Source organism: Dama dama, chromosome 17, assembly GCF_033118175.1.
Source record: "Dama dama isolate Ldn47 chromosome 17, ASM3311817v1, whole genome shotgun sequence".
Classification (NCBI taxonomy): Eukaryota; Metazoa; Chordata; class Mammalia; order Artiodactyla; family Cervidae; genus Dama; species Dama dama.
The window spans coordinates 32858376-32881103 of NC_083697.1; the positions used below are offsets into that span (position 1 = coordinate 32858376).

Below are 22728 nucleotides of genomic sequence, written 5' to 3' on the forward strand. Positions count from 1 at the left end.
AGCTCTTCTGGAGGAGGGCATGGCAATCTACTCCAGTATTCTTGCCTGGGGTATCCCCATGGACAGAGGAGCCTGACAGGCTACAGCCCATAGGGTCGCAAAGAGTAGGACATGACTGAAGCGACTTAGTGCGCACACGCACCTACGGAAGCCATGGTCACCTTGCGGCTCTTTATGATTTTGTGTCTGGTCTACAACTTAGCTGCAGGCAGATTTTGATAGTAGCTGCATTTCTCCACGCTAGATGGATTACAGATTTTTGTTCTTGAGAGAATGATTCCAATTTATACGGAATTTTAATTTTTAAAATTTCTGTGGAGAATGAAAATTTGAAACCCATTGGTTGGAAACTTTAGCCACTTTCAAGGTAAGATAAGGGCCATTATTTGCTGTGGTACAAACTTGAATTGATTGCAAATGAGAAATGGAAATCAGAATTAATTTATCCTATCATGGCAATAAGTGTAAATGGTTTAAATTCTTATGAAAGGCAAAGGCTTTCGGTTATAATAAATAAATTAAAACCCTGCTTTTTTGAGGCACACACACACAAAGGTATGTAATGGCTATAAAAGAAAGAATGGACAAGGATATTATCAGGAAAGCAGAAATCGAAAATAAAATGAGTGACTATATTCATTTCCTACAAAATACAATTCAAGGCAAAAACATTCAAGGTGATCTTGAAACAAAGGCAGCTTTCTCTTTGTGCCTGAATCAGTAGTAGGAAATGCCACTTGCAACAGAGATTTAAAATTATATGTGTAGTGGGAGTAGAACTACCTCTCTGTGAAGAGCAGGATTGTTTTTCCATGTTGAAGCACATCTCCCTTTAGTCTTTGGCTTATAACTCGTTAACTTGGTGGAAGTATTCAAATAGGTAAATACTATAGGTACAGAGGAAGAATCAGCCTTTTCTTCAGACAAATATATCCATTTGTTGGGTTTAATCCTGTTCATAATTGCTTTTAGGTTTTCAAAAAATTTCACATCATTATTTCTCTTATTATCAGCTTTATGTATAAAATGACATCTTTTTATTCTCCCCGTGCAGAAAATTTAAGAAAATTTTATTGACAATGTAAATGGTTGGAGTGCATGTAAAATGGAAATCTGCAGCAGCTATGTTTAATAGGGTTTTTAAAACATTTTTACTTGAAGGGACCATTGCATCTTAGGGTATAACATTTCCTATCTCCTTACTTTTTTTTTTTTTTTTTTTGAGATACATCTCTCAGTGGACAGGGAAAGATATGTGTAGATGAATGGTGAGAGATGGGGTGGAATAGTACTCTGGGTATCTCCAACTATAGCATAGCCCCAGTGGAAAGATTACTACCCACATTTTTAGTTCATGATTTTTAACAAGAGAGCATCATAGGGAAGTATTGAAGTCATCCTTTTCTTTCAGGTTTGCTCTGTCTACCTTGAAGCTTGTGGAAATTCCCGTTAGATTCTGATGATATGTTTTCTCTGAATCCCACTACTCAATGATGATTTTATTTTTCCTTAAGAAAATCTACTTGAGAAGTATTGTTGTTTATGAAGTCCTTGGTAACTTTATTAAGACTAGTAGGTAGGTGTGGTTCCTCCCCCCATCCCCCCGCCCCGGCCATGAATTGTCTGCTTAGATTTTCAAAATTAAATGGTTGTGTATACTTTTATAATGGCTAGCTCAGAATGGAAGGAACAGTTGTTCTTTAATTCAGGTTACTCAGTATAGAAAAGGGCTTCCCTCATGGTTCAGAGGTTAAAGCGTCTGCCTCCAATGCAGGAGACCCGGGTTTGATCTCTGGGTTGGGAAGATCCCCTGGAGAAGGAAATGGTAACCCACTCCAGTATTCTTGCCTGGAGAATACCATGGATGGAGGAGCCTGGTAGTCTACAGCCCGTGGGGTCGCAAAGAGTCGGACATGACTGAGCGACTTCACTTCAGTATAGAAAAAGATACTGTCATCTGTGCTCTTTAGTTTTTTTAAATTCATTCAGAAGAGAAACAAATACATTTAACCTTTTTTTATTGGGAAAGAGCTCCTCATAAGAAGAATATTGAATGATAACTTCTTAAATATATAATTTCACATGTACTGTTCCCTCTAAATGGAGTATTTCATATGAGATTCAGGTTATGTGTTGTGAAAAAGCACTGTTTAAAGTCTGGAGGGAACTGTGAGGAATATACTTTGGAGCAATTATGACAAAACAACCAACCCTGTTTTAGATGAAATGACTTTTTCCCCATAATTTGAATTTCATATGCACATCAGTCACTCACATCTAGTTGGTTAAAGATCTTTATTGTATGTTCTACAAAGCCATTTCCATTTGGAGTTTCTTCTTTATGGAGGACTGTCCCCACAGTTCATATATTTCTTTAGCAAGCAAAGGGGTGCAGTGGGGTGAGACTGGTGGTGGCGGCATTTATGGATTAGCCACTTGTCACCCTCAACAGGTGCCATCAGAGTTGGTGTCTGTTTACCTGCACCATACCCTGCCAGAGGGGACCGTCTGATCCCGTTCAAATATTTATTGTGACAGACTGAGACATTTGGTAACTCTCATCTAGGACATGCCTTGAAATATACAGAAAGACATGGGATATGTGAGGAATAAAGCAGACTTAGAAGTTACAACGTTAGGATTTTCTTGGACTTCCCCAACAGGGTTATGATTAGATTCTTATTCTTTAAGGCCTAATAAAGATTATTTATTGACTTCTCTGTCTCAAGCAACTCTTAGCCATTACTACCTTAGCCTTTCGGGGAAAAAAGTGAAAGCATTAGTTGCTCAGTTGTGTTCAACTCTTTGAAACCCCATGGCCTATAGCCCACCAGGCTCCTCTATCCATGGAATTCTCCAGTTGAGAATGCTGAAGTCTTTGCCATTCCCTTCTCCAGGGGATCCTCCCAACCCAGGGATTGGACCTGGATCTTCTGCATTGCAGGCAAATTCTTTACTGTCTGAGCCACCAGAGATGTCCACCTTAGCCTCAACTATCCTGTTATTTCCTTCCACAGCCTCTCCATCATTGTGTATTAGATCAAGGGCTTATGTAGTATCATAGTTATGGAGCAATTTCTTTTAGTCCTTTTGTGCAGAAATCTTAACTATCCTTTACACAGCTTTTGAAGACTGATGGCCAGTCAGGGTAATATCTTGGACTTTGAATACTTTTTACTTGTGTGTGTGTTCAGTCACTCAGTTGTGTCTGACTCTTTGTGACCCCATGGACTGTAGCCCACCAGGCTCCTCAGTCCATGGAATTTTTCAGACCAGATTGCTGGAGTGAGTTGCCATTGCCTTCTCCAGGGGATCTTCCCGATCCAGGGATCGAACCCACGTCTCTTGTGTCTCCTGCATTGCAGGCAGATTCTTTGCTACTGTGCGGCCTAGAAAGTTTCACCTAAACATTTGGACTCATAAAACTATCATAGACTGTACGTGGCACTGTCTAGAAGGATATTGGACAGGAGCTACAACTTGCCTGCTGAAAGTGTCAGGAATTCTTCTATAGGAGTCCTTTTAGCAATTACAGAGTAATAGCTCAGGATTAAGGAGATTTGATACATATGAGGAGGGTGTGATATTCTCTCCCTGGTTTAAAAGTCTCATGTCTCACAGGAAATACTGTCTCTTTTAACTACTCCAGGAATAACTTCCAGGATCCCTACAAGGGACATGCCAGGTACAAATGATAAAGTCATGGTACCCCCATTATGTATTTATAGTTCTCCAAGTACAATTACATCTTACTAATCAGGCAGCCACCTCTTCTTAATATCCTGTGCTTCTGTTAGGTCCATACCATTTCTGTCCTTTATTGTGCCCCTCTTTGCATGAAATGTTCCCTTGGTATCTCTAATTTTGTTGAAGAGATCTCTAGTCTTACCCATTCTGTTGTTTTCCTCTATTTCTTTGCACTGATCACTGAGGAAGGCTTTCTTATCTATCCTTGCTATTCTTTGGAACTCTGCATTCAAATGGGAATATCTTTCCTTTTCTCCTTTGCTTTTCGCTTCTCTTCTTTTCACAGCTATTTGTAAGGCCTCCTCAGACAGCCATTTTTCTTTTTTGCATTTCTTTTCCATGGGGATGGTCTTGATCCCTGTCTCTTGTACAATGTCACGAACCTCTATCCATAGTTCATCAGGCACTCTGTCTATCAGATCTAGTCCCTTAAATCTATTTCTCACTTCCACTGTATAATCATAAGGGATTTGATTTAGGTCATACCTGAATAATCTAGTGGTTTTCTCCACTTTCTTCAATTTAAGTCTGAATTTGGCAATAAGGAGTTACTGATCTGAGCCACATCATCTCCCAGTCTTGTTTTTGCTGACTGTATAGAGCTTCCTCCTCTTTGGCTGCAAAGAATATAATCAATCTGATTTTGGTGTTGACCATCTGGTGATGTCCATGTGTAGAGTCTTCTCTTGTGTTGTTGGAAGAGGGTGTTTGCTATGACCAGTGCGTTCTCTTGGCAAAAGAACCTTTTGCCTTTGCCCTGCTTCATTCTGTACTCCAAGGCCAAATTTGCCTGTTACTCCAGGTGGTTCTTGACTTCGTGCTTTTGCATTCCAGTCCCCTATTATGAAAAGGACATCTTTTTGGGGGGTTAGCTCTAAAGGTCTTGTAGGTCTTCCTAGAACCATTCAACTTCAGCTTCTTCAGCATTACTGGTTGGGGCATAGGCTTGGATTACCGTGATATTGAATGGTTTGCCTTGGAAACGAACAGAGATCATTCTGTCATTTTTGAGATTGCATCCAAGTACTGCATTTTGGACTCTTTTGCTTACTCCTTGGAAGGAAAGTTATGACCAACCTAGATAGCATATTAAAAAGCAGAGACATTACTTTGCCAACAAAGGTCTGTCTAGTCAAGGCTATCGTTTTTCCATTGGTCATGTATGGATGTGAGAGTTGAACTGTGAAGAAAGCTGAGTACTGAAGAATTGATGCTTTTGAAGTGTGGTGTTGGAGAAGACTCTTGAGAGTCCCTTAGACAACAAGGAGATCCAACCAGTCCATCCTAAAGGAGATCAGTCCTGGGTGTCCATTGGAAGGACTGATGCTGAAGCTGAAACTCCAATACTTTGGCTACCTCATGTGAAGAGTTGACTCATTGGAAAAGACCCTGATTCTGGGAGGGATTGGGGGCAGAAGGAGAAGGGGTGACAGAGGATGAGATGGCTGGATGGCATCACTGACTCGACGGGCATGATTTTGAGTAAACTCTGGGAGTTGGTGATGGACAGGGAGGTCTGGCGTGCTGCGATTCATGGGGTCGCAAAGAGTCAGACATGACTGAGCGACTGAACTGAACTGAATCAGGCAGCATGTAAGAAATGTTGCCTAGCAATCCAGTGGACTTATTCTTTTCAGGTTATTGGAGGCAGGGAACAGAACTAGCTAGAGGGGAAGAGTTTTTATTAATCTTTTGCCTATGGTCTGCTCCTTGTACTTTGGCTAACACATTCACATAGACAAGGACAATCGACACACTTTATATTGCATTACTCAAGGGGCATTACTGTTCACTTTATACCTTAATTAACTAAACAATCTTTTGAAAAATTAGTTTTGTAGGGCCTACCATACTTTTAATTCTGTAAAAGTGAAAGTGAAAGTTGCTCAGTCGTGTCTGACTCTTTGCGACCCCATGGACTATATAGTCCATGGAATTCTCCAGGCAAGAATACTGGAGTGGGTAGCCTTTCCCTTCTCCAGGGGATCTTCCCAACCCAGGGATTGAACCCAGGTTTTCTGCATTGCAGGTGGATTCTTTAATTCTGTAGATCGCAGGTAAATTTACATCAGGGGAAAACACATGACAGGGTTTAGTAAACTAAACATGGTACAGTGATTTTTTTAAACATATCCTTTAATATCAAACATGTCTCTTTCATTTCAAAAAAATATACTCTTAGTAAACCAGGTGATCTAGGAAGTCTGAAATTATAATCAAGATTTTACTTTATCTTCTTGGCTTGGGCTTTTAAAAACACTGTTATTGCAGAAGTTACCTTAGGAAGTTTTTTTTTTTTTATTGGTAATTATAACAAGACTGCAGAAGATTTAGGTAAAGAAAGGCCACCTTATACTCATGCCTGCCTCTGCTCTCTGACACACACACACACACAGACATTTCTTGAGTGAGTGTAATCCCATCCATTCTTCATGAGAATAGTCACAAAAATATGGATTCTGAGGCTTGTGTGCAACCTCAGTTACCCAACCAGATGTCATGGTTTATATACATTTTTTAAACTGCATATTCAGCATCTGCTCAGATATCTAATAGACATCTCAAATCACCTATGTCCAAATCAGAAGTTTTGATTTCTCCCACCTGTTTTCCCCATTCAGTTCAACAAGCCAGTCACTAAATAGTACCAATTTCTTTTTCCAAGGAACTTAGGAGTTTAGTTGATATTTCTATATGATCTCTTCTGCATATATCATTCAGACATGTCTTTCTAAAATGAAATTAGATCATAATCAGATCATATACTTGTCTTGCTCAAAAGCTTCCAGTGATTTCCACCATTTTAAGAATAAAATTTATACATTTAGTCATAGTTGGTAAGGTCTTCAATAATATAGACTCAGCCCATCTCTTTAATTTTATTTTCTACCACTTTTTGCCATACTTATTCTTAAGTATCCTGCTGTTCTTTTATGACTTCTTTGGACATATCAAACTGGATAATCTGGTGAGAGGAATATAGTTTGTAAGGGCACTCTTGTACATTTATACCCTAGGGCAAACATGCTTTGGTTATCCTGGATGAGGTAAATCCACAGCAGATGATTCTTTGCTGCATAATGAGTATTGTATAAAAGCAGGCCTTAAGCTCTTTGTTGTCCTTCACAGATTTAGTCCTGAGGTACTTGACCTGACCTGTTTGGTGTGATGAACTCTGAGCTTTCTCATATTTGACCTTCCTATTCTTTCTCATGTTTATAGATTTGTCACAGGTATTTGCACTCAAAGCAAGTTTCTTGAGTGTGCAACTAGTGCAGTTGCACAGAATCACACTCAGAAGGACCATATGCTTGATTTAATGCTCAACTGCTGTTATCTTGAAACTCAATACTATTTGAACAAGCAATACAGCATTTCACTTTGCACTGTGCCTCAAATAAGTAGTCTTATTTGTGCCCCTTGTTTGGCACTGTTTTCAGGATGCTATATTGGCTCCCAGATTCTCCCATTGGCTGTTTCAGGTTTCCATGATCCAGTCTCCTCCCAGACTGTTTATGATCCAGTTTAGTCCCAGCTTCCTCTCACCAGCATAGGTCCCAGGAACAGCACTCTGTTAGCCTTGTCCTAGCCCTTGGCTCAGGATTTTTTTTCCCTTACATTTTGTGCATAATATTAGAGAAAACATTTATTAAACACTTACTATGTGCTAGTTACTACAGTTGTTAACTCCTTACTTTATGACTAAATCTATAACTCATTGGAACATTGTGAAAAGAACTCCACTAAAGTGAAATTGCAATAAAATTACTGAATAGTATGAATCAAAGTGTCATTCTCTTCATTATTTTTGGAGTTAGTGATTTGGTAATATTTTCGATAATTAACAGCTTCTGGATAGACTTCAAAATGGATCAGTAGTAAGAATTTCATGCTATAGTAAAAGTAAAATTTGTTAAAGTTAGTGAAAATTTTTAGTAAAACTATTGAGTTAAAACTTTTAGTGGATAAAATAAAGATAGTTTACCAAAGAATTTTGAGCTCTAACTATCTAGGGAAATCACATTTACTAATCTTTAACAAAATAAACCCTTATGCTGATTATTTTTTCTCACAGTTATAGTTAAAACTGACAGTAATGCAAAGGTTATTTTTCATCATATACATAGTTTCTTAGGGATTTTCTTTTTGAAGAACAACTTTCCTCATTTGTATTTAGTTCTTTGGAGTAAATTGTATAAAAATGTAAAGTTCAAAGTTAAACATGTGAGTAACACTTGCTTTTTCGTATCTTGTTGAATGAGGTTATGCATTTTGGTTTGATTTCTTGAGAAGTATCATCTGTTCTACATAAACTTATGAGAGGGCTACCCTGATAGCTCAGCTGGTAAAAAAATCCACCTGCAATGCAGGAGACCCTGGTTCGATTCCTGGGTCAGAAAGATCCGCTGGAGAAGGGATAGGCTACCCAGTCCAGTATTATTGGATTTCCCTGGTGGCTCAGATGGTAAAGAATCTGCCTGCAATGCAGGAGACCTGGATTTGATCCCTGGGTTGGGAAGATCCCCTGGAGTAAGGGAATGCCTACCCACTCCAGTATTCTGGCTTGGAGAATTCCATTGACTGTATAGTCCATGGGGTCACAAAGAGTTGGACATGACTGAGTGACTTTCACGTACGAGAACATGATCATGAGGAATGGTGAAAAATAAAAATAGGCACATAACCTAAGCTATTTTCCCCTAAAAATTCATATTCTGTAACATATTTTCCCCCTTTATCATAAAATTTTAATTTTTTTATAAGAAATATACCTTGAAGAGATCAGAGAAAAGATTTAGCTAAAAGAGTTTTCAGGATAAACTAAAGAAGTGGATAATATATTTTATATGAAATTAGCTATCTAAATAATTTAGAGAAATTGTAATTCACCGGAAAGAATGTCAGAATCATGATTAAAGCTTAAAAATGGAGCTGTAACAGAATTCAAGAATGATTAAAGTCTTCAGCACTTCATGCATATCATTCAACAAGTGAATTTTAAGATGAGAGCATCTGAAAAATCAGTTGTATAGCTATCCTTGCTTACTTTTTAAAAGAAGATACATACATAAGATTTATATATCTTTAGCTTTCAGGTAAATGAAATTCACAAAAATGCTGCCAAAAGAAATCAATCAATGCCTTCATGATTATGTCTCAAGACAATTCACAAATTATGTGATGGGAAAAAGGAAAATTATTGGTTGTCTAAAGTTTTCATCTTTATAGAAGGAAATGGGATGAGGAAACACATTATGACACAGGTACCAAATAAAAGCCTAAAGTCAAAAAAACCTGTGTTAATTTTACTCTAATTTAGATTTGGAATTATTTGCTTGGGCTTCCCTGGTGGCCCAGCTGGTAAAGGATTATTTGCTTTTGTAAATATCTTGGGGATTGATTCTTAAAGTTGTTATGTGGGGTATAGTTAATGGCTTTTGTAGAGTCAAGTCCCTGCTTGATGTATCTCTAGGAACCAGAATATTAAAGGGTATGGGATGCTGTGTATCTGTATGCTAAGCAAGGGGTTCAAAGTGTAATTATCAGCAGATGGGTTCTCATAAAGTGTTAAGAGCTGATCTCAATTAGCATGTTCTCATTTGCCAAAATCAATGACATTTTTAGAAGCTATTCTGATGGTATTTTGTAGCTAGAAGAGAACAAGGTTTTAAAATTTTACTAATTTTACCTGAATCCTTATACCACTTTAATTATTTTCTTCCCCAGTTCTTTGTTATAATTTTGTTATAAGAAATGGAAAATGTTTGGTGTAAGTGGGCCTCCCATCTTTTTATATAGCTTAAGAGACTGTCAGAGAAACTTACCAACTAACCTTTGAGAACTACTAGTTTCTGATGTTTCATCAGTTCTTGTGTATTGCTTAAACCTTAAAAATTTAAGTACGCTTGGAGTACTCTTTCTGAGAATAAGACTGTGTTGCTCTCTCTCAGTGAGGTTAGAGTGGAAAGAATGGACTCGGTCACTGAATTTCCTAGGTGTCTCTTAATAGGTGATGCCTATTTGTGGATGTATCAATGCATAAAGATTCTTCTCCAGAATTGACCCATCAGTTCAGTGTCTATTAAGTGATAGGCACTGTGTTAGGTATTTTAAATATATGATCTTGTTTAATCCTAATTACCAAATATTAATATCTCTATTAATTCTCCTATATTAGGTATAAATTGTTGACCTTTCTTATTTTTTCACTATTTATATAGAGCTTCACTAGTGGCTCAGAGGGTAAAGAATCCACCTGCAATGTGGGAGACCTGGGTTCAATCCCTGGGTTGGGAAGATCTCCTGGAGGAGGGCATGGCAACCCACTCCAGTATTCTTGCCTGGAGAATTCCACGGATGGAGGAACCTGGCAGGCTACAGTCCATGGGGTGACAAAGAGTTGGACACTACTGAACAACTTTCACTTTCACATAGACCCTATTTATTAAAGTGGAATTCTAGATGTCAGGAGCATAGTATTGAGTTTTAAAAAGCCACTACAAAACAGAAAAATAGATTTAAAACTACTATACATATTTATATGCTTAGAAATTTAAAGGATGTTTATCAAAATGTTAACAGTGGTTAGTAATTTCTTGGTGCTAGGAGGAAGAAGGTGTGAGAATTCATGAATACATAATATTTTTAAAATAAAGAAACATGCCATTTTAATTTTAGTACAAAAAACTAAGGCCAGTGAACCTTATCTTTGACAAGTATATTTGACAAGTATCTTTGCCAAGTATATCAAGTATATTTAAATATCTTTCTCACTAAGGGATAAAGAAATAGGGGCAATAGGGAAATTCTACCCCCCCCCCCCAAAATATGTATATATCAAACCATAAATTACATGCCTGTCAAAAAGAAGAGCTGCCGGGGATAGAGGATCTTGATCTATCAAATCCTCTTCTTTCATCTCAGGAATTTTTTTGAAGAGAATGCATTTTATAGACCATTTATTGGTTGTTAAATGTGAATTTGTTTCCCATTTGTACATAATAGCCTGACTTCTCTACTCCTATGCTGCTATCAAGCCTCCTGTCTTATCTTTCTTCTTCCCTTTGACGACCTCCGTAACCTCCAAAACATTTATCTACTGGTTCTTTTCTTCTGTGCCATAAAAATTTTTTCCAAAGAATGATCAGTTATGTGTTCCAGTTTTGATAGAATCATCTGTAACTTTGGCAGATTAGGGAACTTCCTCCATAAGTATAACCATGCCTGAACTGTCTGAAGTGGGGTCTTCCACTAATTAGGGCAAAGACCCAAACAGGATTCATCAGTTATTTGAATCTGCTAAGAAATTTTATACCTTTATTGTCTCTTTCTTTGAATTGACAGACCTGTGATGAGGTGAAAGATGCAAGAAAGATGTGGGGCAAACACTTTATATGGGTCAGGGACACTTGGTCGGTAATAATTGCTTGCATGATGTTGCAGTGCAGCTCATTGTACACTTGGCACTCACAGAGAAATTTCCTTCCAGCTATGGTGAAGCATAGCTATCCCATCTTTATTCTTTTTTTTTTTTCATTTATTTTTATTAGTTGGAGGCTAATTACTTGACAACATTGCAGTGGGTTTTGTCATACATTGACATGAATCAGCCATGGAGTTACATGTATTCCCCATCCCGATCCCCACTCCGACCTCCCTGTCCACTGGATCTTCATTCTTGATGCAGTCCTTCCCAGTCAATGACTCTGTGGTCCATTTGTTGTTGTTGGTTGCTTCCATAGCACGTTTGTGGACTTTAAACTTGCACACTTCACAAGACAATCCTTAGGGTTTAGCAAACTGTGGTCCATGAACCGAATCATGGCCTATAGACTTGTGCTTCTTTTTTGTACAAGTACCCGAAATAAAAATTTTATAGGGTAGTAAAATAAAGTGTGCAGTAGAGACAGCATATGGTCTACAAAGCCTAAAATAATTACTATTTGGCCCTTTACTGAAAACTTTGCCAACTCCTGATCTGTGTGATATGAACCTGGATTAAACCACTAATGCAAATTACTATATGTTGGCCTAGCATGTGAATGTGAATACCAATTATACATTCCTGAGAAATGATAGTCATGATACTGAGCAGACTCAAAATGTTCCCTGTTCTGAACATTTTTCAGTCTTTCAATCCAATCTTCCATGTATTTTTTTGTTGTCAGTACGTAAAATGAGCTTTATACATGGAGTTTTGACCACAAAACTTGGTGTTGGATTCAACCACGTCAGCATCTATCAGATCTATCTTATAAAAACGATTGCTTTGTAAAGACTTATCTACTCACCCCCTGTTTTCAAATGTTGGTTTGGATTTTTATGTTTCATTAGCATCATTTTTTTTGATAATTATTATTATTATTATTTTTTTTTTTTTAGAAAATTTGGCCCATGATTGAAACCTTGCATATGAGAATTTGCAGGAAACGGGGGTCTGTTTTGGACTCACTGTCTTGACTCCTCTGTGGGTGCCACAGGCTATAGGGAACTCTGGTGAGAGGTGCCTCCCGACTGGCAGGAAGCCTGGTCAGGATAAGCAAGGCTTTCCAGGGAGGAAGAGGGGCATACTTTTTTTTTTTTTTTTTAATTAAAGAAAAAAAAACTTAATATGAACAATTTAAAACCTGTACAAAAGTATAGAGAAACTAACATAATTTTCAGTTCATGGTCAATCATGTTTATCTCTTTATTCTCTCTCGAACTATTTTGATGCAAAACCTAAATATTATATATTCTACTATGTAAGTTTGAATATGTATACCTAAAAATAATTGTAACCCTAATATTATACCTACAAAATGAAAATGATGTAATATCCACCAGTTGCCATTTCCCTCATAGGTCAGTTAGTAAAGAATCCACCTGCAATGCAGAAGACCCCGGCTTGATTCCTGGGTCAGAAAGATCTGCTGGAGAAGGAATAGGCTACCCACTCCAGTGTTCTTGGGCTTCCCTGAATGGCCCAGCTGGTAAAAAATCTGCCTGCAATGTGGGAGACCTGGGTTCAATCCCTGTGTTGGGAAGATCCCCTGGAGAAGGGAAGGGCTACCCACTCCAGTATTCTGGCCTGGAGAATTCCATGGACTGTATAGTCCTTGGGGTCGCAAAGAGTTGGACCCGACTGAGTGACTTTCACTTTCACTTTTATTTGCCATTTACGGCTTCCTCTGGTGGCTCAGACACTAAATAATCTGCCCGCAATGTGGAAGACCCAGGTTTGATCCCTGGGTTGGGAAGATCCCCTGGAGAAGGAAGTGACAACACACTCCAGTATTTTTGTCTGGATAGTTCCTTGGACAGAAGAGCCTGGCGGGCTACAGTCCATGGGGTTGCAGAGGGTGTGACACGACCAAGTGGCTAATACTTCACTTCACTTGCCATTTGGTGTTCAAATTTTCTCAGCAGTCTCACTTTTTAAAAATTGTTTCAATAAGAATCCAAATAAGATTCATATATTGTAACTGACTGATATAGCTCTTAACTTTCTTTTAATATCTAAGCTTTCTGTCATTTCTTTATATATATTTATTGGGAAAAAAAAGGATTATTTTTCTGTTAAATTTCCCACAGTCTGGTTTTGCCAATTATTTCCTGATGGTGTCCTTTAATGTTCCTTTGTCTCTTGTGCATCTTACAAAGTAGATCTATAAGCTTGATCATGTTAATGTCCAATCCTTTCAGCAAAACTCTTCTTAAGTGATATTGTATATTTCCATCAGGGGGTACATAATATCTACTCTCTCTCTTTTGTGATATTGGTGGCCATTGATGATCATAATCTAGATCTAGTTATTTACTAGGGGTTGAAAAATACGGTAGTTTCTAATTTTCTACCTGTTTATTAGTTGAAATACACATAGTTGCTTGAATATGCTGTGTTATAGTTCATATAGAAAAGTCAAGATAAATGCCTGATCTATTTATTTCTTTTATTTGCCATGTTTCAAAATATTGTGTTGTCACTCAGCATTCTCCAATGGTGACCAATGATTTTTTAAAAAATATCATTATGAATTCATATAGTTAGACAGGTGTGTTTAATCAATATTTATTTCTGCCATCATCTTCCATTCTTGTCAGTTGGGAGCCTAATTTGGCTTTTTATTAAAACCTAGCAATCTTTGATCCCTTTCTTTCTCATATAATAAAATATTCCAAGCTCATCCTTATACTACATGTAGTCTGTGATTTCTTAAGGGAGTCTTCATTCCTTTTAGTATTATACTTATTTTAAAGCTGAGGAAGCTGAAGTTTGGCATGTTTTACAATTAGTAAATGATGGGCTTGCTATTCTGACCCAGATCCATTTTATTTTAAAATTCCCAAATCCAGTAGCCATTGGCGACATGGAGAGTACCCCATGAGCTCAGTTCTTATTTAGCATTTATTTAACTAATTTATGTTTCTACAAGTTCTGCTTTAAGGGAAAAAAGAACTCAAAGCTTTTTATATGTGCTTTCTCTTGCTTTATTATATATCAAACAGCCTACATGTAACTTTACTTGCTCTTTCCACTTCAGATTTAAGAGAAACTTTGTTCTTCACCTAGGATTAATTGCTTTACTGCTATCTCTAATTATATGAACTCTTATCCAGTACAGAGGCTCATTATTCTCAAGAATCTAGAGTTCTCTGTACATTTTTGTACTTATTTTATCTTTTAAGTTAAAAGAGAAAGCCACAAGAAGCCAGATCAGACTATAACGTATTGCTTCATCCTTTCCAACCTTGAGAATTTCCTGCTCCCTTGCTCTGTACAGTTCCCTAGTGCAGTGGTTCTTAATGTAGGAAGTTCATTAGAATCATGCTTCAGAAAAAACACACGCCTTTATCCCTAGCTTCTGAGTCAGTAGGGTTGGTAGGGGCTTCACTTGTATATTTTTGAAAAGACCTTCTAGTGATTCTGATACTACATTTCTCCAGGCAAGAATACTGGACTGGAAAACTCTAGTAGTCATAAATAGGACACCAGAATTACAGATACAATGTAAGACTGTGCAAAACAGGAAAGGCAGCCATCCTAGGAATAGACCAGAAACCTACAGTAATTTAACATGTGATGAAAGTAGCATCTAAAATGGTGGGCAAAAAAAAAAAATAGATTAGTAAATGTCTGTTGTTGGTAGAAATTAGTTGCCTTCTGTGGAAAAAACAACTTAATCTTGCCTAAAAATGAATCAAAATACATTTTTAATAAAGTCATAAATGTACCAGAGGAGACCATGTGAAAAGTATTTTAGAAAAGGAGAGTATAAAAGACATTTTAAATTATGATATAAAACTCAAAAAGCATAAAAGAGAACAGTGAAATTTGACCAAAAAGTATCATAAAACACCTGTAGTATAAAAATTATTATGACAAACTGCGAGGTGGTACTTGCAACTCAATCACAAAAAGGTAAAGTCCAGTATGTACAAAGTTCTCATAAAACTATTTCTAAGTTTCATTAGGTCCCATTTGTTTAGTTTTGCTTTTATTTCCAATATTCTGGGAGGTGGGTCATAGAGGATCTTGCTGTGATTTATGTCGGAGAGTGTTTTGCCTATGTTCTCCTCTAGGAGTTTTATAGTTTCTGGTCTTACATTTAGATCTTTAATCCATTTTGAGTTTATTTTTGTGTATGGTGTTAGAAAGTGTTCTAGTTTCATTCTTTTACAAGTGGTTGACCAGTTTTCCCAGCACCACTTGTTAAAGAGGTTGTCTTTTTTCCATTGTATATCCTTGCTTCCTTTGTCAAAGATAAGGTGTCCATAGGTGTGTGGATTTATCTCTGGGCTTTCTATTCTGTTCCATTGATCTGTATTTCTGTCTTTGTGCCAGTACCATACTGTCTTGATGACTGTGGCTTTGTAGTAGAGTCTGAAGTCAGGCAGGTTGATTCCTCCAGTTCCATTCTTCCTTCTCAAGATTGCTTTGGCTATTCGAGGTTTTTTGTATTTCCATACAAATTGTGAAATTCTTTGGTCTAGTTCTGTGAAAAATACCGTTGGTAGCTTGATAGGGATTGCATTGAATCTATAGACTGCTTTGGGTAGAATAGCCATTTTGACAATATTGATTCTTCCAATCCATGAACACGGTATGTTTCTCCATCTGTTTGTGTCCTCTTTGATTTCTTTCATCAGTGTTTTATAGTTTTCTATGTATAGGTCTTTTGTTTCTTTAGGTAGATATACTCCTAAGTATTTTATTCTTTTTGTTGCAATGGTGAATGGTATTGTTTCCTTAATTTCTCTTTCTGTTTTTTCATTGTTAGTATATAGGAATGCAAGGGATTTCTGTGTGTTAATTTTATATCCTGCAACTTTACTATATTCATTGATTAGCTCTAGTAATTTTGTGGTAGAGTTTTTAGGGTTTTCTATGTAGAGGATCATGTCATCTGCAAACAGTGAGAGTTTCACTTCTTCTTTTCCTATCTGGATTCCTTTTACTTCTTTTTCTGCTCTGATTGCTGTGGCCAGAACTTCCAACACTATGTTGAATAGCAGTGGTGAGAGTGGGCACCCTTGTCTTGTTCCTGATTTCAGGGGAAATGCTTTCAATTTTTCACCATTGAGGGTGATGCTTGCTGTGGGTTTGTCATATATAGCTTTTATTATGTTGAGGTATGTTCCTTCTATTCCTGCTTTTTGGAGAGTTTTAATCATAAATGAGTGTTGAATTTTGTCAAAGGCTTTCTCTGCATCTATTGAGATAAACTAAACAAATGGGACCTAATGAAACTTAAAAGCTTTTGCACTACAAAGGAAACTATAAGTAAGGTGAAAAGACAGCCCTCAGATTGGGAGAAAATAATAGCAAATGAAGAAACAGACAAAGGATTAATCTCAAAAATATACAAGCAACTCCTGCAGCTCAATTCCAGAAAAATAAATGACCCAATCAAAAAATGGGCCAAAGAAATAAACAGACATTTCTCCAAAGAAGACATACAGATGGCTAACAAACACATGAAAAGATGCTCAACATCACTCATTATTAGAGAAATGCAAATCAAAACCACAATGAGGTACCATTACACGCCAGTCAGGATGGCTGCTATCCAAAAGTCTACAAGCAATAAATGCTGGAGAGGGTGTGGAGAAAAGGGAACCCTCTTACACTGTTGGTGGGAATGCAAACTAGTACAGCCACTATGGAGAACAGTGTGGAAATTTCTTAAAAACCTGGAAATAGCACTGCCATATGACCCAGCAATCCCACTTCTGGGCATACACACTGAGGAAACCAGATCTGAAAGAGACACGTGCACCCCAATGTTCATCGCAGCACTGTTTATAGTAGCCAGGACATGGAAGCAACCTAGATGCCCATCAGCAGACGAATGGGTAAGGAAGCTGTGGTACATATACACCATGGAATATTACTCAGCCATTAAAAAGAATTCATTTGAACCAGTCCTAATGAGATGGATGAAGCTGGAGCCCCTTATACAGAGTGAAGTAAGCCGGAAAGATAAAGAACATTACAGCATACTGACACATATATATGGAATTTAGAAAGATGGTAACGATAACCCTATATGCAAAACAGAAAAAGAGACACAGAAATACAGAACAGACTTTTGAACTCTGTGGGAGAATGTGAGGGTGGGATATTTCAAAAGAACAGCATGTATACTATCTATGGTGAAACAGATCACCAGCCCAGGTGGGATGCATGAGACAAGTGCTCTGGCCTGGTGCACTGGGAAGACCCAGAGGAATCGGGTGGAGAGGGAGGTGGGAGCGGGGATTGGGATGGGGAATACGTGTAAATCCATGGCTGATTCATATCAATGTATGACAAAACCCACTGAAATGTTGTGAAGTGATTGGCCTCCAACTAATAAAAAAAAGAAAAAAAAAAAAAGAAATGAAATAGATCAAAGTAAAAAAAAAAAAAAAAAACTATTTCTAAAACTCTAATTTTAAATAGATGTAATTCCAAGAGATGTATACAAATGGTTGTTAGCTATATGAAAAACTACATAATTTCTCATAATAAGAGAAATGAACTGAGATGCCATTTTCACCTATAAAATTAACAAAGATTCAAAATTTGGATCCATATCACTTTGCTGACCATGGGGAAATAGGAGTACTCATATATTAATAGTGGGAAGGTAAGCTAATACAATCTCTGTGAAAGGCAATTTGGAAATATCTATCACAATTACAAAGGTATGTATCCTTTCAAAGAGCAGCTCTAAGTTTAGGAATTATCCTACGGATAGAATTATACATCTGTAAGGAAGTAAATACAGGGTTATTAATTTTACCACTACTTGAAATAGTGAAAAACCGAAAACAACATGATTTTACATCAGTGTGGAACTGGCAAAGTAAATCATGATATATAAATATGATAAAATACTAGATAGCTCTGTTTTTTTAAAGGATACTCTTTGTAAACTGATATGAAAATATCTACATTGTTAAATTTTTCAGAAAAGTTTAAGAGCATCTAGAATCTGTTACTGTTTTCATTTTCTGTAAAAAAAACACAAAAGACTAAAAATGTATATTTTGATTATGTACATAAAATTTTTCAAAAAGTAAATGCTGGAAATGAATATAAGTGGCTTACTTATTGGGGTGGGTTTTCAGATATGAACAGATAAAGAAAACTGGTAGGAAGCAGAACTTTCACTGTGTGTACTTTTAAATATGTATTGATTTTGAACCATATTAAAACATATTGCCTATTCAATATTTTTAAATTTAAATTATTTTATAAGGAAGCTAGAAGGAAAATTAACATTATAATAAACCCAAAAGTTTTTTAAAAAGGAAATTAATGCAAGAGATAATATTCGAGATAATCAAAGCTGGTTCTTTGGAAAGATTAATGAAACATCTTAATAACTTTAAGAAATTCTGATATTTAAATGTTAATGAAGCACAGACTTAAGCCTGAGTTTAAAGTGAATGGATATATGATACATAAATACGGCTGAAAAAGTTTTCCTTGATGGGGAGGAAACCCTCAAAGAGATTACAGAGTCCCTGGAACACTACTATGGGCTCCTCTGGTGGCTCAGATGATAAATCTGCCTGGAATGCAGGAGACCAAGGTTCAGTCCCTGGGTTGAGCAGATCCCCTGAAGAAAAGAATGGGTGCCATAAGTTCTGACAAAAGGTAGTTCATCTCTTGGAGGGAGAGGTGAATCAAATGTCTTGCTGTTATTGTTTCATAGTTTGTCCTTGTACCTCCAGTAGTTTAGCTTCAAAACAAGGGATGTTTGTCAGGCTCCCCCTCTTGGCTCCATGTGCCATTTATACATTTATTGTCTCCCAGTTCCAAATCTACCTTTTTTTCACTCTACCCTGTGATGTTAGAATTGGATAGTTGAATATTTCTTCTTTCCAACTGGCATAATGTTATATTTTGCCAACAGATAGTATAGGAGGGTGCTTCCTCCTTGGAAGAAAAGTTACGATCAACCGAGACAGCAGATTAAAAAGCAGATACATTACTTTGCCAACAAAGGTCCATCTAGCCAAAGCTTTGGTTTTTCCGGTAGTCATGTTTGGATGTGAGACTTGGCCTATAAAGAAAGCTGAGTGCTGAAGAATTGATGCTTTTGAACTGTGGTGTTGAAGGAGATTCTTGAGAGTCCCTTGGACTGCAAGGAGACCCAACCTGTCCATCCTAAAGGAAACCAGTCCTGAATATTCATTGGAAGGACTGATTTCAGCTGAAGCTGAAACTCCAATACTTTGGCCACCTGATATGAAGAACAGACTCATTTGAAAAGACTTTGATGCTGGGAAAGATTGAAGGCAGGAGGAGAAGGGGACGACAGAGGATGCAGTGGTTGGATGGCATCATCGACTCAATGGGCATGAGTTTGAGTATGCTCCAGGAGTTGGTGATGGACAGGGAAGCCTGGCGTGCTGCAGTCCATGGGGTCACAAAGAGTAGGACACGACTGAGCAACTGAACTGACTGAGTGTAGGAGAGACAGAGCGAGGACTAGCAGAGGAAGGGGCTTCTTTTCCTGGTGCTGTTGTGCGTATTCTTCCTTCTATAACATGAAGGCCAGCGGTGTGCAGGACTAGTGGTGCTCAGTCTCCGCTAACTTCTCGGGTACCCAGAAGGCTGAGCACCAGCCTCAGCCTCTCACTGCCTCAGTAGACAGCTTCCTGCAGATCAGTGTTAGCCTACCCCGGTCACCAGGGAGTGGTTTCTGGAGGTCCAGTGCTGGCTCACCAGGCCTCAGTGGGCAGCTTCTCATGAAGCAGCTCCAGTCTGCTGGCGCCCTCGGGTACTTTTCCAGCTCTCTACTTTGCTGCAGCCACACTCTCTCCAACTGGGTTAGAATCTTGGCCTTCATTTGTTGGGGTTGCCTTTCTTCCAAATTCTTAGTTCTTCCCTTGCTTATTCTCTCTCAGTCCTAGAGGTAATAAAATGCTTCTTCCAGTAACAACTACTATATTCCTTGGAGTCCTCTTGTACTACTTTCAGAGGATGACTAACTTTTTAAAAATTATTATTTTTTTTACTGTAGTATGAAAGTGAAAGTGAAGTCACTCAGTTGTGTCCAACTCTTTGTGACACCATGGACTGTAGACTACTAGGATCCTCCGTCCATGGGATTTTCCAGGCAACAGTACTGGAGTGGGTTGCTGTTTCCTTCTCTAGGGGATATGCCCAACCCAGGGATTAAACCCGGGTCTCCCGCATTGTAGGCAGATGCTTTACCGTCTGAGCCACCATATATTCCTTGGAGTCCTCTTTTTACTACTTTCAGAGGGTGACTAACTTTTTAAAAATTATTATTATTTTTTACTGTAGTATAGTCGCTTTGTAATGTTGTGTTAGTGTCTGCTGAACAGCAAAATGAATCAGCCATCCTTATACATACAGCCCTTCTTTTTTGGATTTCCTTCCCATGTAGGTTATTACAGAACATTGAGTAGGGTCACACTAGTTATCTATTTTATACATAGTAGTATATAGATTGGCTAACTTTTAATACTATAATTTTTATACCAAATATTCCCTGTTTGGATTGCTAATTTTTTTTTCATTTATTTTTATTAGTTGGAGGCTAATTACTTTACAGTATTGTAGTGGTTTTTGTCATACATTGACATGAATCAGCCATGGAGTTACATGTGTTCCCCATCCCGATCCCCCCCTCCCACCTCCCTCCCCATCCCATCCCTCTGGGTCTTCCCAGTGCATCAGCCCTGAGCACTTGTCTCATGCATCCAACCTGGGCTGGTGATCTGTTTCACCCTTGATAGTATACTTGTTTCAATGCTATTCTCTCAGAACATCCCACCCTCGCCTTCTCCCAGAGAGTCCAAAGTCTGTTCTGTATTTCTGTGTCTCTTTTTCTGTTTTGCATATAGGGTTATCGTTACCATCTTTTTAAATTCCATATATATGCCTTAGTATACTGTATTGGTCTTTATCTTTCTGGCTTACTTCACTCTGTATAATGGGCTCCAGTTTCATCCATCTCATTAGAACTGATTCAAATGAATTCTTTTTAATGGCCGAGTAATATTCCATGGTGTATATGTACCACAGCTTCCTTACCCATTCGTCTGCTGATGGGCATCTAGGTTGCTTCCATGTCCTGGCTATTATAAACAGTGCTGCGATGAACATTGGGGTGCATGTGTCTCTTTCAGATCTGGTTTCCTCGGTGTATATGCCCAGAAGTGGGATTGCTGGGTCATATGGCAGTGCTATTTCCAGGTTTTTAAGAAATTTCCACACTGTTCTCCATAGCGGCTGTACTAGTTTGCATTCCCACCAACAGTGTAAGAGGGTTCCCTTTTCTCCACACCCTCTCCAGCATTTATTGCTTGTAGACTTTTGGATAGCAGCCATCCTGACTGGCATGTAATGGTAACTCATCGTGGTATTGATTTGCATTTCTCTGATAATGAGTGATGTTGAGCATCTTTTCATGTGTTTGTTAGCCATCTGTATGTCTTCTTTGGAGAAATGTCTGTTTATTTCTTTGGCCCATTTTTTGATTGGGTCATTTATTTTTCTGGAATTGAGCTGCAGGAGTTGCTTGTATATTTTTGAGATTAATCCTTTGTCTGTTGCGTCGTTTGCTATTATTTTCTCCCAATCTGAGGGCTGTCTTTTCACCTTGCTTATAGTTTCCTTTGTAGTGCAAAAGCTTTTAAGTTTCATTAGGTCCCATTTGTTTATTTTTGCTTTTATTTCTAGTATTCTGGGAGGTGGGTCATAGAGGATCCTGCTGTGGTTTATGTCGGAGAGTGTTTTGCCTATGTTCTCCTCTAGGAGTTTTATAGTTTCTGGTCTTACATTTAGATCTTTAGTCCATTTTGAGTTTATTTTTGTGTATGGTGTTAGAAAGTGTTCTAGTTTCATTCTTTTACAAGTGGTTGACCAGTTTTCCCAGCACCACTTGTTAAAGAGGTTGTCTTTTTTCCATTGTATATCCTTGCCTCCTTTGTTGAAGATAAGGTGTCCATAGGTGTGTGGATTTATCTCTGGGCTTTCTATTCTGTTCCATTGATCTATATTTCTGTCTTTGTGCCAGTACCATACTGTCTTGATGACTGTGGCTTTGTAGTAGAGTCTGAAGTCAGGCAGGTTGATTCCTCCTGTTCCATTCTTCTTTCTCAAGATTACTTTGGCTATTTGAGGTTTTTTGTATTTCCATACAAATTGTGAAATTATTTGTTCTAGTTCTGTGAAAAATACCGTTGGTAGTGTCTTAGGGATTGCATTGAATCTATAGATTGCTTTGGGTAGTATAGCCATTTTCACAATATTGAGTCTTCCAATCCACGAACACAGTATATTTCTCCATCTATTTGTGTCCTCTTTGATTTCTTTCATCAGTGTTTTATAGTTTTCTATATATAGGTCTTTCATTTCTTTAGGTAGATATACTCCTAAGTATTTTATTGTTTTTTTTTGCAATGGTGAATGGTATTGTTTCCTTAATTTCTCTTTCTGTTTTCTCATTTTTAGTGTATAGGAATGCAAGGGAT

The 22728-nt window shown here is 37.7% G+C and overlaps 1 protein-coding gene across 1 annotated transcript in view; it reads left to right on the forward strand.

Moving 5' to 3' along the window:
- Positions 1 to 22728, forward strand: part of STPG2 (sperm tail PG-rich repeat containing 2) — a 355392-nt gene that overhangs the window by 71857 nt on the left and 260807 nt on the right. The gene's annotated exons all lie outside the window — the stretch shown is intronic.